The following is a 16844-nucleotide window of genomic DNA, read 5'->3' as shown; positions in this document are numbered from 1 at the left end:
GTTAAGTGCTAAGGATTAAAAATGGTTAACAAGGTGAGGAGAGGGGCGGGGCGCCTGGGTGGCTCAGTCGGTTAAGCCTCTGACTTCAGCTCAGGTCATGATCTCGTGATCTGTGAGTTCGAGCCCCACGTCGGGCTCTGCGCTGACTGCTCAGAGCCTGGAGCCTGCTTCGGATTCTGTGTCTCCCTCTCTCTTTGCCCCTCCCCTGCCCACACTCTGTCTCTCTCGCTCTCTCAAAAAGAAATAAACATTTAAAAAACAAGGTGAGGAGAGGGGAGAAAGGGCTTCTAAGCGTCTGGCACTTCATATACAAAGGTCACACGAGGGGAAGGAGGTTGGCATGTTTGAGGAACTAAAGAAGGGTCGGTGTGCCTGAGGGTGGTGAGTTGGGCAAGGAGAGAGGAAGGCAGGGAAGCTGGGGGTCATACAAGGCAGCCGGTAGGAGGCTGCTCTTTACCTAAGGGCAAAGGGAAGCCATTAGAGGTTGGCTCTACCTTTTTAACCACCTGATATATGGGGAACATAATAGACACTCAATTAAACACACTTGCATGTTGAAAACACACGTATACTTTGCTGATGGTTGTGTAAATTGGTTCAACTTTTCAACAGGGCAATTTCACCACACTGTTCAAAATTACAAAGGTATATACCTTTCCACCCAACAACCCCTTTCTAGGAACTTATCCTACAGACTGACTTGCCCATGTACCAAACGACATTTGTCCCCAGTTATTCACTGCAGTGAATAGCAGAAGAATGGAAGCAAACCAGATATCTCTCAAGAGGAGATCACAAAAAAGTTGGGATGTCTCCACACAGTGGACTAAAACCAACCACAAAAAAGAATAATGAAGTTTTTATGCAATTTTTGAAAAAATTCCAAGATTTATTATTAAGGTTTTTAAAAATTTTTTAATGTTTATTTATTATTGAGAGACAAAGAGAGAGAGAGCATGAGCATGGGAGGGGCAGAGAGAGGGGAAGACACAGAATATGAAGCAGGCTCCAGACTCTGAGCCGTCAGCACAGAGTCTGATGCAAGGCTCGAACTCAGAAACTGCGGGATCATGACCTGAGCCGAAGTCAGACACTTAACCGACTGAGCCACCCAGGTGCCCCTTATTAAGTTTTTAAAAATCAAGGTTTGGGACAAAGTTTATAGATGACTAACATTTATATGATTAAAAAAAAACAGGTAAAGGAATAAAATATGTATAGCTTTTCTGTACACAGTATATCTCTGGAAGGGGGTATAAGAAACTGGAATCCTTGCTTGCCTCCAGACCTTGGGTTGGGGAGTGCATCGGAGGGGGACTTTTACCTCATATCTTCTGAATTTTGAAGCATGAAAATATCTTACCTATTCTGTAAGTAAAAAAAAATGCATATGACAATTATTCATTGATTAAATGAAATAGGAAATTAATTTGTTAAACAAATGGCTTCCAGCCGGTACTCCCCTGTACTATTAGAGGAAAAAGATTTAGGGAGTCCTGGTCCCTGCCTCACTCCCTGATTCCTGGCAGGGTCCCCAAGGGGAACCCACCAACAGGAGTCCTCGGGGCCTTTGGAAAGGGCTGTGGGATGAAAATGTTTATTTCACGCGGCTGGCATCGGAGCCTCCCTCTTTGTCCCTGAAACCATGGTCTTGTGGCCCCACAGAGACACATCAGTTTGGAGCTTTCTCGAGCTTGTTTAATTAGGTTCTTTGCTGAAAAGCTGCACCATTAGTCTCTGAAGTGGCAACTGGCCTCCAGAGATGCAATCAATCACCCCTCCACGGGAACTCTTATTAAAAAGCCAGATATTCAGTGCTTTCCTGCATACCAATAAGCATCCAAAAGTATTCGCAGTATCAGAAAAAGCAGCACAAAGTGGGGAAGGCCAGAATGTCTCGAGCTCCCCAACTGCCACAAGCCAAAGAGCTGGTCTGTGAGTTCTGATTAAATTCCAGTGCTTGACAGCACAGGTAATTGTCTTGGGCCGCTCGATTTCATCACCCCAGCTTGATAAGGAAGATGAAAGGGAGACCAACAGGTTCACCTCCAGAAGGAGTTCCCTGTTTCTCTGGGCAGGGGAGCTGGGCTCCAGGTGCCAACAGAGGAAAGCAGCTGTGAGCTCTGCCCTGGAGGCCCCTCAGGCAGGTTAAGACTTGGACCAGACTAGTGGATCGGGAAGGGGAGGAAGAAATGGGAGAGGCAACAGAAAAGAATGAGAACAAGGTAGACCGGGGAGCTTGAACTCCCAGTGTCCGTCTGTGCTATAATGTGGTAATTTCTCTAACAACCCTATGGAGAAAGGATTCCTCTGCCCTACCCCACTCTACAGATGAGGAAACTGAGGCTCAGAAAAGTGTAATAACTTGCCTAGGTTCTCGCAACTAGCAAGTGCCCGGGTCAGAACAGGAGCCCTGGTCTCTCTGATGCCATTCCCTTGCTTTTGGGGGCAATTTTAACATACCAGAAGCACCCATTTTAAAAATCAGAAATATAGTTTATTTTTTTAATGTTTATTTATTTTTGAGAGAGGGGGAGGGGGGCGAGACATGCAGAGAGAGAGAGGGGGACAGAGGATCCAAAGCAGGCTCTGTGCTGACCGCAGAGAGCCCAATGTGGGGCTCAAACTCACAAACTGTGAGATGGTGACCTGAGCCAAAGTCGGACACTTACCGGCTGAGGCACCCAGGCGCCCAGAAATAAACTACCTTTAAAAACCTGTGCTATTTTTCTCTTAAATGCTGCATCCCAATATGATCTTTGGCATCTGCACATTACTTTTATTCCAAAAACAAAGACGAGGAATTCTTCCTTTTTTTTTTTTTTTTTTTTCCTTCTCAACATGAGCTGAATGGGGGAATCTCAAGCCCTTTTATCAGCCGAAAAGACAAAGGGTGGGGGGGGCGGTCACTGGCCCGCAGAACAGCATGGCTGGGTTGTACTGTGACCCCTGTGACACATCCCTGACCCATGACTCTCCATCTGTGAGAAAGACAACACCACAGCGGTAGGAAACACAAAGAGAATGTAAAAGACTATCAGAAATGGATAGAGAGCAGGCTCAGAGCCTGACCCACAAAACCACCGCGGCATTTCAGCAAGATCCCTCCTCCTCCATTCTCTGCTCCTCCTCCTGCCTGGGCCATGATCCCACCTCCCCCCAGGCTCCCGAGTCCTCCTCGCCCTGGTATGATGCCAGGACCCTTAAGGGGGGGCCCTGCCATGATGCCAAGGATGGGCCCTCCCTCTCCTGGGATGATGCCAGTGGGACCTGCTTCTGGAATGAGACCATCTAGGGGAGCCCACATGCCAAGGACGCCTGGGCCCCCAGTGGTGAGAGCCCCGCCCATCCCATGATGGCGCCCACCCGGCCTGGAATGACCCGACCAGGCAGATAAGCAGAGACGGGAACCTCTTTATATCCATTTTCTATGACTTGTTCTGCTTCACCAGGAGATCATGGTGCTGTGACTCTGGGTGTTTTCTAACAGCATGACAGGGAAGACTTGCTCCCCCTTCCTATCAAGAGAGAGAATAGTTTTGGCAGAGGAGTAGTGGGACCAAAAAAAAAAAAAAAAAAAGGGGGGACAATTTTCATTTCTATTGTGAAATGTGAAAATAAAATTGTCAACTGTTTTAGTTAAAAAAAAACAAAAACAAGGGGCGCCTGGGTGGCTCAGTCGGTTGAGCGTCCAAGTTCGGCTCAGGTCATGATCTCGCAGTGTGTGAGTTCGAGCCCCGCGTCGGGCCCTGTGCTGACAGCTCAGAGCCTGGAGCCTGCTTCAGATTCTGTGTCTCCCTCTCTCTCTGCCCCTTCTCTGCTCATGCTCTGTCTCTCTCTGTCTCAAAAATAAATAAAAACATTTTTAAAAAATTAAAAAAAAAAAAAAGACAAGGAGGAAATACTCGGAAGCCCCAGAACAGCCAAGAACCCCTCTCTGGAAGCAGGATCCCTCTGCTCCAGTTCCTTGGGCCATTCCAGACAGCAGAAGCTTTCCACGGGGATATTTGGAGTCAAGACCTGGATATTTTCCAAGCTGGGCCTTCCCATAAACTGTGCCTTTTATCTCTTCTGAAGACCAAACCCGGAAAAAACAACCTCATGTTAGCAGTGTGGACTTAGGTTAGACATGAGCAAGAACTTTCTGACAATGAGTGATGGATGTTGGCTCATAAAACAGGTGACCAGGAAAGGCCAGGCTAGCAATAAATTGATCGGCAAGGTGCCAGACATAATCCAGACGCGGGATGGTGGTTGATTTGATTTGTTGGTTATCTCTCACCATCTCCTGAGAATGCCCTGCCACCTGGTCACAGCCCCGCATTCACTTATGCCTCTGAGCCTTTGCTCTTGTTGATCCTTCCACCTGAAATGCCTTTCCTTCTCCACGACTGCCCCACTTCGGTTTACCTTTCAACGTCTAGCTCAAGTCCCTGGGTCTGCTTAAAGCTTTCTCTGACCACTCCAGGCCATCTGCCTCTACCCCTTCTTGGAATTCTAGATACTCCGGAACTTAGTCACAACCATCTGCGTGGAGGATAGCTGGTCCCTGCAAAGTCAGGTGGGAGAGAGAGAAAGGATGATGGGAAGCAGAAGCGGCTACTGTCACAGCTGTCCGCCCTGCTGTGAGCCTGCCACGCCGATCACATGGCAACTGCCCATTCTGCTGAGAGCCTGCCGTGCAACCCTCAGACCCTCATTTGTATTCTGTGGGCCCCTTTCCCGGGGAAAGGATGCCCTGAAAGCACACACGCAGATACCTACCAACTGCATCTCCCGAATGACACCAATTTATCAAGTTGACGCTCTGGGACAAGCCAGTTTTATGCTGATTTAGAGCACAGCCAGTTTCCTCAGCATCCGCTCGCCCCTAATCCAGTGATGTGTCTGTCGCCCCTAGGAGGGATGCGCTCACACATAAAATTTCATTCCATCGTCATAACAATTGCATAGAGCCCGTTTCACAGATGAGAAAACTGAGACTTGGGCAGGGCGAGTGGTTTGCAGCAGCTCACGTGGCTGGATGATAGCAACACTGGCATTAGAGGCAAACCTCTCAGACTCTGGGCCAGGGTAGCTTTCTCGATACCATGCACGGTACGAATACCCGTGCCCCACTCCAAATTACTGCGACGTACGCGCAGTGGACATCACCCATATTGTCAGCTGACAGATGACTTAGCCAGTCAATGCCAGTACCGGTTAAAATTGAGACTCTGATCAGGGCACCTGGGTGGCTCAGTCGGTTAAGCGTCTGACTTCATCTCAGATCATGATCTTGCAGTTTGGGAGTTCGAGCCCCGTGTCGGGCTCTGTCCTGTTTTGGATTCTTTGTCTCCTCCTGTCTCTGCCCCTCCCATGCTCATGCTCTGTCTCTCAAGAATAAATAAGCAATACAAAATTTCAAAAAACATTTTCAGGTTCTGATCATAACATAGAAGTTCTCCTACTTTTTACTCATGTCTTAGCCTAGCATTTGCAATTCTAATGTCCACGTACCCTATACAGGAGTATCTGGGTCACCTCCATTATCTTCTGAAGTTCACACCAAGAGCAGGAGATAGACCACCTCGGCACACCAAGCTCTGTGTGATGTGCCTTCTGCCATTTAAGCCGAGCTGAGAAACCCCAAAGCTGTCTGTGCCAGTCACCTGGCCCTCTTGGATTATCCCCAACCTGCTCTCCTTCAGGTCCTTCTCTGCCAGACCCTGAGAACTTGGTTCCAGAACACTCTCGTAGGGTTTGCCTCTGGTCTCTGGTCTTCCCAGCACCCGACTCAGGTTTCTCTCATATACTTTGGCTTGGTCTTGCCTCCTGGTACCAGAAAATGGAGGTAGATTAGAAGGGTCTTTATGTAAATTAATTCATGTTTGTAAGGTGCTTAGAACAGTGATTGGCACGTAGTAAGCACAATGTGTTTGTGAGTACAATCATCTTCAACCCCATCGTCATAATCATCATCTGCTACCTGCTTAGTATAATACATCCCAACCACTTAATCCAGCCTTCCCAATCCCTTGGGATAAAGTCCCAGATCCATAGCGTAGCTCTGGCGAGGCTGTCCTAGGTCATCCCCTATGACTCTCCCCCTTGTAGTAGGAAACAACTGGTCTTCCCTTAAGCTTACAAATATGCCAAGCTCTCTAGACCTTGGCATTGCTATATTCTCCACTGAAGTGCTCTTTGCTTCCTGTCCCCATCACCCTCCAACACCCACCCACCTCCAACAAATTCATCCTTCAATTCTCAGCTGGAATCTTACTTCCCCTTCTTCCTTCCTTGTGCCCATTTCCTGCTCTACCCATCAAGATTAGGCTGAGTCTTAAAAAAGAAAAAAAGAAAAGAAAAGAAAGATTAGGTTGAGTCTTCCTACTACACTATCCTGTAGCGTTGGTGATTATCCTAATGGCATATAATTACTTCTTTAATGTCTGTCTTCTCACTAGACGGTAAGCCTCATGAGAAATGGAGCCATAAGGAGGCACATCTGTATCCTTAGTGCCCAACACAATGCTCTGAATGAGTAGGCGTTCAAAAACCTACTGAACTGTTTTGAACTGAATCAAAATGGGTTGAAATACGTTGACATCGATGCCAGTGAAAACGATGACTTTAAAGCTTAATATGATAGTATTTATTTACTATATGTGCTGTGACCTATTCAAAACCAGAACCTAGAATCAAATCAATAATAAAAGGATGAAGAATAGAAGAAACAGATGATATCATCAGTGCTTCTTGGTACAACAGCATCTATAACTAGTGCTATCCTAAAAGAAGGCAGTAATTAAAGCTGAAAGGAAGAGAGGAGGGTCGCAGGCATCAGGGGTCAAATGTCAACAAGCAAGTTACTCATCCCTGCGTGGTCAACTCAGAGGGTGCTGAACTTTGCCCTGTGTGCAAGGATATTGCCTGGCACTATTGGTGATGCCATCTGAGGACTTTTGAGAATGTCCTTGCCAACCCAAACGAATCTGATCACCAAGGAAACGTAAAGGTAGTAACAGCTCACCTGCCTTCTCATAGGGACAGTTTCTGTCTACCAGGACCTGAGTTCAACTCACTTCCAGTCAATAAGGATGTACCCGGTCCCTCTCTCTGCCCACAACAGCTCACTGAGTAACTTCAATTTCCATGATGAGCACTGGAGCACCTGCCTCACAGGACCCATTAGGGCTTCATCATTCCTCCCAGTTTCCATCACAGAGAGCTTTGTCTCACCCTGTGGATTAGGGGTAAGAGGCTCTCCTGAAACCTCACTTAATGGAAGAGAGAACCAAATGAGATAATGATCAATGATAGCTCTTTGGAAAAGTTGAAAATTTGGGGCGTCTGGGTGGCTCAGTTGGTTAAGCGTCTGACTCTTGGTTTTAGCTCAGGTCATGATCTCACAGTTTTGTGAGTTTGAACCCCCCACATCTGGCTTTGCGCTGGCAGCACAGAGCCTGCTTGGGATTCTCTCTCTCTGCCCCTCCCCTGCTTGAGCTGTCTCTGTCTTTCTCAAAATAAGTAGACTTAAAAGATTTTTTTAAGTTGAAACTTTTACACCCAAGTGTCATGATTTTATTGTTAATAATAGCAATTGTTTCTTGCTCTTCCCAATTAATTTTTTCTTTCTTGTTTTAGAAAAAAAAATAATTGCTGCTCCCTTCTCAGGAGAATGGAGATGTCATTTAGTGAGAACTTTTTTAAAGGGCTATTATTAATTATTATTAATACCCCACAAATTTCAAATTTCTTCTTTCACACATATTTTTTGGATTGGAGATTCCTCTAGGGACTGGATGGCATCATCTACTCCTGATGGAACGCCCGTCTTGGTATGACTCAGTGTGGATGATGAAGTTGAGTGACTGATCATCCTGATATGGACACGTGATTTCCTATAACTGCATTTCTGCCTTCTGCTTCCTTGACCAAGCCCGCTACCTCCAACTTTTCCCTGAGTCCATCCACAGTGGTCATGCAAGGGAGGGTTTCAGCACCCCAGAATCTCCATCAAGCCCCTCTAAAACTGCCTTATATAAACATGCAGTCCATAAAAAGCAGTATGATTATTGCCCAAATGCCACTTCAGACCATCTCTTAGCTGCTCCCTTTGTAACCAGACTGCTGCTCTAAGCCCCTCCTATCTGGGGACTACTGACAATGCATAGCCACCACTACCTGTAGCAACCACCATGTGGCTGGGTAATCCAGTTCACGCTGGCAAAACCGGACTGAGTGTTGGAATCACACAGACCCAGTGTCCATCCTGGCTCTACCATTAACATCTGTGAGAACCCGGACCAGTCCCTCACTTCTCTGAGCCCCAGTGTCCTCATTAGCAAAGGGTAACGACAATGCCTCCTCACTTGGTTACTGCCAGAATTCGAGACAATGTATACCAAGCACCTAGTTCCTTATTAAGTGTCCAGTAAATAAATGGAGAAAGGGTGAATATGGAATAAGTGCAAGAAATGTTCTAGGGATGGTGGTATTCTTAGGGAGTAATCAGTGTTACCCATGGATAGAAGTCAAGAAAGGCTTTGTAAAGGAGCCTTGAAGTAGCCTTGAAAGAGAGGGGAAGTGTTTGGCAGATGGACCAAGGGCAGGGCACAATAGACAGGGGAATAGGGTGAACAAGGGCTGGGATCAGAGCCCAAAACACTGGGCCCATTTGGGCAGGAAACATGATGCAGCTGGATCAGAGTACGAAGAGGGAGGGAGTCCTGGGGTAGGAGACCGGGGCCAAGAAGGACCTGGATAAGCAGGGCCTTGTGGGGTTGCATTGTTAAGTTGTAGAGGATGTAGTTTGGTCCACAACATAGCCAGATGCTTGTCAGTAACAGCTTTGTCGGGATAAGTTAATTACAATAGTGATTGGAAAATGTAAACTTGAATATCACGTATTCAAACTCCAAGACATAACGGTCTTTGAGCTAATGGAGATCTTTACACCTCTGAGAAGAGGTTGCTAATCAGAGAAGATGGCAGAACAATGAGAATACTGGGGAATAATGATGAGGCTGGTTTAGAAGAACGGAGTCCCCCAGATGCCTCTTTCCATACTGGTGTATCCATTTCACGAGTATGGTGCTGTGAATTCCGATACCATCTGGTCCCAGAGGCTTGGTTGGCAGGTCAGGTCTCAAGTCAAGTCACAAGTCATAAAAAACAACCTTGGAGATTCTCTCTATCCAACCCTTACTGTGTTCTTACCACACACAAGGCATTGCTTTTGGCCTTGGGGGCACAAAGACGAAGAGGACACAGTCAATCTCTGTCCCCAGGAACACAGCCTCAGGGCTCACTCCAGACTGGTATCCACAGGGAGTGCTAAAAGCTGGGGAGAGGTCAGCTGAGGGTGGGCCAGGCTCTGGAAAACCCTAAGGTAGGTAACCACACTCTTGGAGGAGGAGAGGAGCATGGGACCTAGGGACTCCTTTTCTCCACTATCTCAATGCCTAAAGGGTTTTCCTGTTACTATATTTGACCCATGATTCACCTTGTCTGTTCTGGGGTGGCTGTCTTTTAAATAAACAAATATGGGGGTTTTCCCCATGAAGGAAAATGTGACACATTCGGAAAAATAGAAGGAAGAAGAAAAACTACCCACAACTGCACTATCACGGCTCACATTTTGATGGCTCTCTCTCCAGGTTCCTTTTCTCTCCACAGGCAAGTTTGTCTGATGGTTTCCTTGTCAAATGGGCACATTGTACATGCAATTTTGTATACTGCTTTCTCTTGGGAGCATCATATCATAGTTGTTTAGGTGTTTTTCTTTTCATTAAAAATTATTGGGGCACCTGGGTGGCTCACCCAGTTGAGCATCTAACTCTTGATTTTGGCTCAGGTCATGATCCCAGGTCATGGGATCAAGCCCCATGTCAGGCTCTGCACTGAGCATGGAGCCTGCTTAAGATTTTCTCTCTCCCCCTCTTCATCTCTCCCCAGTTCATGCACCTGCTCTCTCTCTTTCTAAAATTAAAAGACAAGTTATTTTGGGAGCCTAGCTGGCTTAGTCGGTAAAGCATGTGACTCTTGATCTCAAGGTTGTGAGTTCAAGCCTCATGTTGGGTATAGAGCTTACTTAAAAAATTTTATTTTTAATTATCATCCTTTAAGAGCCTCATGACATTGTTCACATGGCTACATTGGAGACCACTTGGACGTGTTCCTGGTTTCTCTCCTCAGATTTCTCTTCTCAGTTATGATGGAAGTTTTAAGGGAAATATTAAAATGAGTTTGTCCTCCCTGATCAGTGAAATAACATGCAGAGGGAAGTCAGTCTGCAAGCCCAAATTGATCCCAGACAACCACCAGTGCAGGGAGATGATATACAATTAACAAGCACACCAGCTACACGTATTGAGTGCTAGCTGTGTACCAGGCTCTAGCTAAGCATGTTACATTGGATCCTCACCACTACACTGGGAGACAGCTATTATTTTTATCTCTACTACACAAATGACAAAATTTAGGCTTAGCAAGGTTAAGTAATTTCCCCAAAGTCACACAGCTATTAGCCAATCCCCTAACAGTATCATACCTCTTTTTCTGGGTTGTGATGGCCATATACAAGTCAGAGGGACACCTCTGTTCAGTGCTTTCAGCCACAGAAAACACCAAGAAGACTCCAGGGCTTTCCAATCCTTTTCATTCCTTGCCACACTTAAAAAATGACAACAAAGGGACACCTGGGTGGCTCAGTTGGTTAAGCGTCTGACTTCAGCTCAGGTTGTGTTCTCGCAGTTCCTGAGTTCAAGCCCCGCATTGGGCTCTGTGCTGACAGCTCGGAGCCTGGAGCCAGCTTCAGACTCTGTCTCTGTCTCTGTCTCTGTCTCTCTCTCTCTCTGCCCCTCCCCAACTCGTGCTCTCTCTGTCTCAAAAATAAATAAACATTAAAAAAAATTTTTTTAACTATTTTTTTTTCTCCTTCCCTTCCCCCATGGTGTTCTGTTAAGTTTCTCGAGAGGGAGGGAGGCAAACCGTAAGAGACTCTTAAATACAGAGAATAAACTGAGGGTGGATGGAGGGGTGGGGGAGAGGGGAAAATGGGTGATGGGCATGGAGGAGGGCACTTGTTGGGATGAGCACTGGGTGTTGTATGTAAGCGATGAATCACGGAAATCTAATCCCAAAACCAAGAGCACACTTTACACACTGTATGTTAGCCAATTTGACAATAAATTATATTTTAAAAAATTTGTTTGAAGTGGCACCATAAGTAGGGCACAATGGGATGATGGGTTGGGGTTACTTTAAGCAGAAGTGACAAGCTGAGGGCACGCCAGTTAAAAACTCAGCTAAACTACTTGTAGACCAAAGTCGTTTCCCCAAGTCCTTTTGTGCCTCTGAGATTTTGAAGAGGGGATGAGAATATAATTTTTTAAAAGTATAACTTAACAGAGATAGGTTATCATCTCTTTGTGCCTTTGGAGGAACAGCCTTCAACCTCTAGAAAGGACCTAACTTGGGACTTGTATGTTTTTGAGATATGACCTTGGACAAATGTCATAGCCTCTCTTGGACCCAAAGAGTTCTCTGAAGAAAGGTGAGAACCGCCCCACAGGATCACAAGCTGAGCGCAGGAGGTCGAAGAAGGCATCAGGAGAGGCGCAATAGGGAAATTCAACTTCAGATACACTAAAGGGAGAGGACGGTTCGATTCCTTTCAACTGAAACTAATCAAGAAGGTGAGAATTTTCTAGAAATTAGTGATAGTTTAACTGGTAACTTCCAGATACGTTGAGATTTATTTGGTTTCCTCCTGGCATTTGATTTCTTGTTGGCAGTCTTATTGAGACAGAATTCACACACCATACAACTCCTTCATTTAAAGTGTACGATTTAAAGTGTATACACCATACAACTCCCACATCAGGCTCTGTGCTGGGTATGCAGCCTGCTTAGGATTCTCTCTCTCCTCTCTCTCTCTGCCCCTCTCCCCTGCTCACCCTCCCCTCCACGAGAAACATTAAAGAAATAAAGTGTACAGTTCATTGGCTTTTAACACATTCACAGAGTTGTACACCATCACCCCAATCTCATGCTAAACTGTTTACATCACTCCAAGAAGAAACCCCATACCAATCAGCAGTCACTCCCATTCCAACCAAGCCCTGCTGCCCTCGACCCTAGGCTAATCTACCTCTTCTCTCCACAGATTTGCCTATTACAGATAGTTCACATAAATGGAATCATGCAATATATCATTGTCTTTGGCAACTGGCTTCTTACACTTAGCAGTGTTTTCAAGGTTCATCCATGCTGCAGGGCATATCAGACTTCACTTTTTAAATTATCATTATCAAACAATATTCTACCGTATGACTACGCTATGCTTTATTCATCCGTTCATCAGTTGATGGACATTGGGTCGCTTGCTTGTTTGTTTGTTGGTCAGCTATTATAAATGGAGTCAGCAACATCTGTGTATAAGTTTTTTTGTGTGAACATGAGGCATTCCCCTTGGGTATATACATAGAATTGCTGGGTCATATGATAGCTCTACGCTTAACATTTTGAGAAACTTCCAAACTGTTTTCCAAAGCAGCTGTGCCATTTTCATTCCCGCCAGCAGTGTATAAGGGTCGTAAGCTCCTCCAGCGGTGGTTGGTGACATAGCCAAGTACGCAAGGGAAAGACGGAGCGTCCTGAGGCAGGGACAGCATGAAACCAACATTGCAGCAAAGATGAGGGAAAGGACAAGAATGTTCATTCCTGAGGGCTGGAGCCTGAGGCTGACCTGGCAAGTTGGCCCCTTGGACAATTCCTCTTCTCTCTCCCATTCAAGAATTTGAAAGATTTATGGGAATAGAAAGGTGACAATGTCAGAAAAAATAATAATAATAAGTTCTCAAAGTGACTCACCATGTTTCAGCCACACTTGTTAGCAACAAATGTTTTCTATGTGTGTGTATTGGAAAATTTTAGGGAAAAAAAAACTTGTTAAATTTGAGTTATGAAAGAGGTTTCTAGATTCCTATGGTTCATCATGGGTGCCTAAAGCTAAATCTCTCCACACATTTCCAGAAACCATACAGATCGGTAGGGGGAGCGAATGAAATCATTCATAATCTGGGGCGCCTGGGTGACTCAGTGGGTTAAATATCCGACTCTTGATTTCGGCTCAGGTCATGATCTCACAGTTTGTGAGTTCAAGCCCCACATCAGGCTTTGCACTGAGAGCGTGGAGCCCGCTTGGGGTTCTTTCCCTACCCACCCCCCCCCCAAGCTCTTTCCCCCTGCCCTGCTTGCACTTTCTTTCTCTCTCTCTCTCTCAAAATAAATTTAAAAAATAATAAAATAATAAACCACCCACAATCCAACTCAGATGGAGATAAATGGAATTTTGATACATAAGAGGCACTCAGTGTCTGAATTAATTAATGAATAATGAATGAATGGCAACAACTTCAGGGGAGATGAAGCCATGAAGGACAATTAACATGATAGAGGACGGGTCCACATTCCAGTAATTCTGATATGCTGGCCTTAGGGGCCAAAGTCAATAGGAATATGTAACCGGGATCCAGATCAAAGCCCTAAATTTAGGGTCTGACGACTCTATGCTGTGACAGAAGGGGAGAGACCTGACTAAACCATGCTTACAAAACAGTTCTCAAACTTTTTACCCTCAGGCTCCTTTACATCCTCAGTAATTACTAAGGACCCCACAGTTTTTGTGACTGTGGGTTATATGTTGGTGTTTATTGTTTTAGAGAAATGATAAGCCTATTATATATTAACATTTATGAAAAAAAAATTTTTTTAATTACAGAGGACTGGCATTACTTTACAGTTTTGAAAATCTCTTGGAGGCAGCTGCTTCAACACTTGGCCTGTCAAAATGTTGTCTTGGTTGAAGTACATGAAGAAAATCCAGCCTCCCACAGCTGTGTATTTGGAAAACAGAGGCATTTTTAATTTTGTTCAGATATTCTTTTTTTTTTTTAATTTTTTTTTTAATGTTTATTTATTTTTGAGACAGAGAGAGACAGAGCATGAACAGGGGAGGGGCAGAGAGAGAGGGAGACACAGAATCTGAAACAGGCTCCAGGCTCTGAGCTGTCAGCACAGAGCCTGACACGGGGTTCGAACTCACGGACCGCGAGATCATGACCTGAGCCGAAGTTGGACGCTTAACCGACCAAGCCACCCAGGCGCCCCCAGATATTCTTTTTGATACTGCGCCAAAACTTGACAAGTGGTCATTTCTTAAAAGTCAGTTGCACTCAGGGTGCCTGGGTGTCAAGCCCCCCATCGGGTTCTGTGCTGACAGCTCAGAGCCTGGAGCCTGCTTCGGATTCTGTCTGTCTCTCTGTCTCCCTCTGCCCCTCCCTGCTCGTGCTGTCTGTCTCTCAAAAATAAATAAGCATTAAAAAAAATTTTTTTTAAAAACTCAGTTGCACTGTAGAAATCGAAACCATATCCACGGGCTTTATGCAGACGGTTTTACATCAACACCCATTGGCCTGTGACGGACAAGCTCAATTTTGGCCACTGGCAACCAATCTTGTCGGCTGGTGTCCTTGAAATGACAGGCTCGCCTCATTGACTTTTGAGAACATGTCTTCCAAAAAAAGGAAGTCTGAAAAATCAATTGGTCAGTCACTGTTCCAACAAAAAATAAAAAATGGGTGTTCCATGAATAAAGCACTTCTTTTTGCTCAGACCTGGAATAATCGTGTGCTTTTCCTCCAGACCGCATCCTTACGTATGCGGTACGAGTGCCTCATGTGTGCTATTCATCTCACCACACAGAATATTTTCACAAGTGCACTCAAGGGTTGAGATTTAACAAAATTAATAATTTTTGCTGTTTCATCAGGGACAGTCATGAGGAAGCTGGCGGTGATAATCCCGATCTGGATTCATGCTTAGGCACCAGCAGCTTTGCCCATCGCTGCTTTCGTCCCATCCGTGCAAAAGTTCACAGAGTGGGAAAGACAAAGTCTTAGTATTACTACGAAAGTAGTTTTGACTTTGAGAATCCCACAAAAGGGTTTGGGGGATTCCCAGGAGGCCACGGACCATACTTGACCATCGCTGTTCTAGATGTAACCTGAATGAAGCAGAATATAAGGAGGATTTTCACCTCCCTTCTTCTTGATCCCATGTCTTTCTTAATTTGGCCCAAGACTGCATTCATTTTTCAAGGAGCCAGTGTCATCTGGATTGCACTCAGCAGTTAACATGAAATAAATCTTGGAAGATGTGATGCCAGGGGGGAGCAGGGAATATCTTCATAGAAATAATGCCTGAGCTCAGTCTTGATAGAGAAAAGATGTTTTTCGGGTGAATAAGGTGAGGCAAGAAGGGCACTGCGGGCAGGAGACTGTGGGCAAATACACATGGAATGAAAAGGCTGGAGTGCTGGGAGAGCAAGGGATCCATCTGTAAAGTGCAAGGGTGCCTGAGAACGTCATGGACAGGGTCAGAGGGAGGTCAGCACTGGGGGTAAGAAAACCACGTCAATTTGGGAACGGCAGTATGTGGGACTGGTGATTAGAGGTGCCTGCTTTTCGGGTCCCTGGGTGGCTCAGTTGGTTAAGTGTCTGGCTCTTGACTTCAGCTCACGTCATGACCTCACAGTTCCTGAGTCCGAGCCCCACATCGGGCTCTGCACTGACAGCACGGAGCCTGCTTGGGATACTCTCTCTCCACCCTGCCCCCTCTCTGCCCCTCCCCTACCCGTGTGCTCTGTTTCTTTCTCTCTCAAAATAAATAAACAAACTTAAAAATTTTTAAAAAAACAACAACAGATGCCTGCTTTGGGTTAGCACCTGAAATCGACAGGCACGGGGGTGGGCGGGCTTACCCAATCTCAAGGGTGTGAGCCGTAGTCAGCCTCAGGGGTCTAACGAAACCCCTCTTGTGCACTCATTGCTCAAAGCCCAGAGAGAATAAGGTACCTCCCCAGACACTGGTGGGAAGAGATCCACGGTCTCCAGAAATGCTATGTCTCCATGCTATTGGCAGCGAGAGCAGTCAGGAGGTGGAGCTAGAGGTAGCTCTCAACCTCTTAAGGCCTGATTCCTGAACTTCTGGTCTTTCCCTTGAACTGCAATCACCCATCCCATTGTTAACAAGGTCATTCCCTCAACCGAACAGCACCAAGTTCCTCCCAGTCATTCAACAAAGGTAGTTTGCTTTGTTTGCCCCGACTGCTCATATTAATCCCCACCCCCTAGGGAAGCAAGACGGACAGAGGGACAGGTTCGTTTCAGGAAGCTGGGAGGAAGTTTGGGTCTCAACTCCTGACAATCTTTGCTTCGTGAGAAATCTTTTCTCTGCCTCCAGACAAACTTCCTTGAGGATGTCCGTGGGAGGCACTCATGCCAGCCCCTCATGCAGCGGCGGTAAATGCTCCCACCTCCAAATCAGCTCCTGAGCGCCCGTGATAGGTATTGCCACCCCTCCCGCACACACGACCAGTACTTGGCCAAGAAATAATCACCACCTCCCCGCCTCCCCATTATTAGAAAGCAATAAAAATCTAAGCATAAGAGACCTCCATTTGCCCAGTATTATCATTCGTTCATTGAACAAATATGCGTAACTTACCACCTGGGCAGCAGGCATACAGCTGGCCGGGAGGATTCCGCCACGGGCTGGTGGCTGGTGTGTGCTCCCTGCCCTCAAGGGCTTTACCCTCTGGTAGGAGAGAGAATTCCATGAAGAGGTGATGACAGAACTATCTCTTTGGTCCATGATGTCTCAACCACATGACACAGCATGGGAGCTCCTGAGCATGGGGTTCTGTTTTGTGCCTTTGCTTAAACTGCCTCAGCCTGGAATGCCCCTACCCCCTCACCCCCTGACCCCACCCCCCCCACCCCCGCCAGTAAGCAAAG

The 16844-nt window shown here is 46.1% G+C and overlaps 1 non-coding gene and 1 pseudogene across 1 annotated transcript; both read left to right on the top strand.

Annotated features, from left to right (window-relative positions):
• The first annotated feature begins 2926 nt into the window (after positions 1-2926).
• On the top strand, positions 2927-3397 carry LOC122207269 (annotated as a pseudogene).
• A 6595-nt stretch (positions 3398-9992) lies between these two features.
• TRNAK-CUU lies at positions 9993-10065 on the top strand. Its single transcript has one exon. It is a non-coding gene; the product is annotated as a tRNA-Lys (tRNA).
• The last annotated feature ends 6779 nt before the right edge of the window (positions 10066-16844 follow it).

This window comes from Panthera leo, chromosome E1 (genome assembly GCF_018350215.1).
Source record: "Panthera leo isolate Ple1 chromosome E1, P.leo_Ple1_pat1.1, whole genome shotgun sequence".
NCBI classification, from domain to species: Eukaryota; Metazoa; Chordata; class Mammalia; order Carnivora; family Felidae; genus Panthera; species Panthera leo.
This window is presented reverse-complemented; position numbering and strand designations above follow the sequence as displayed.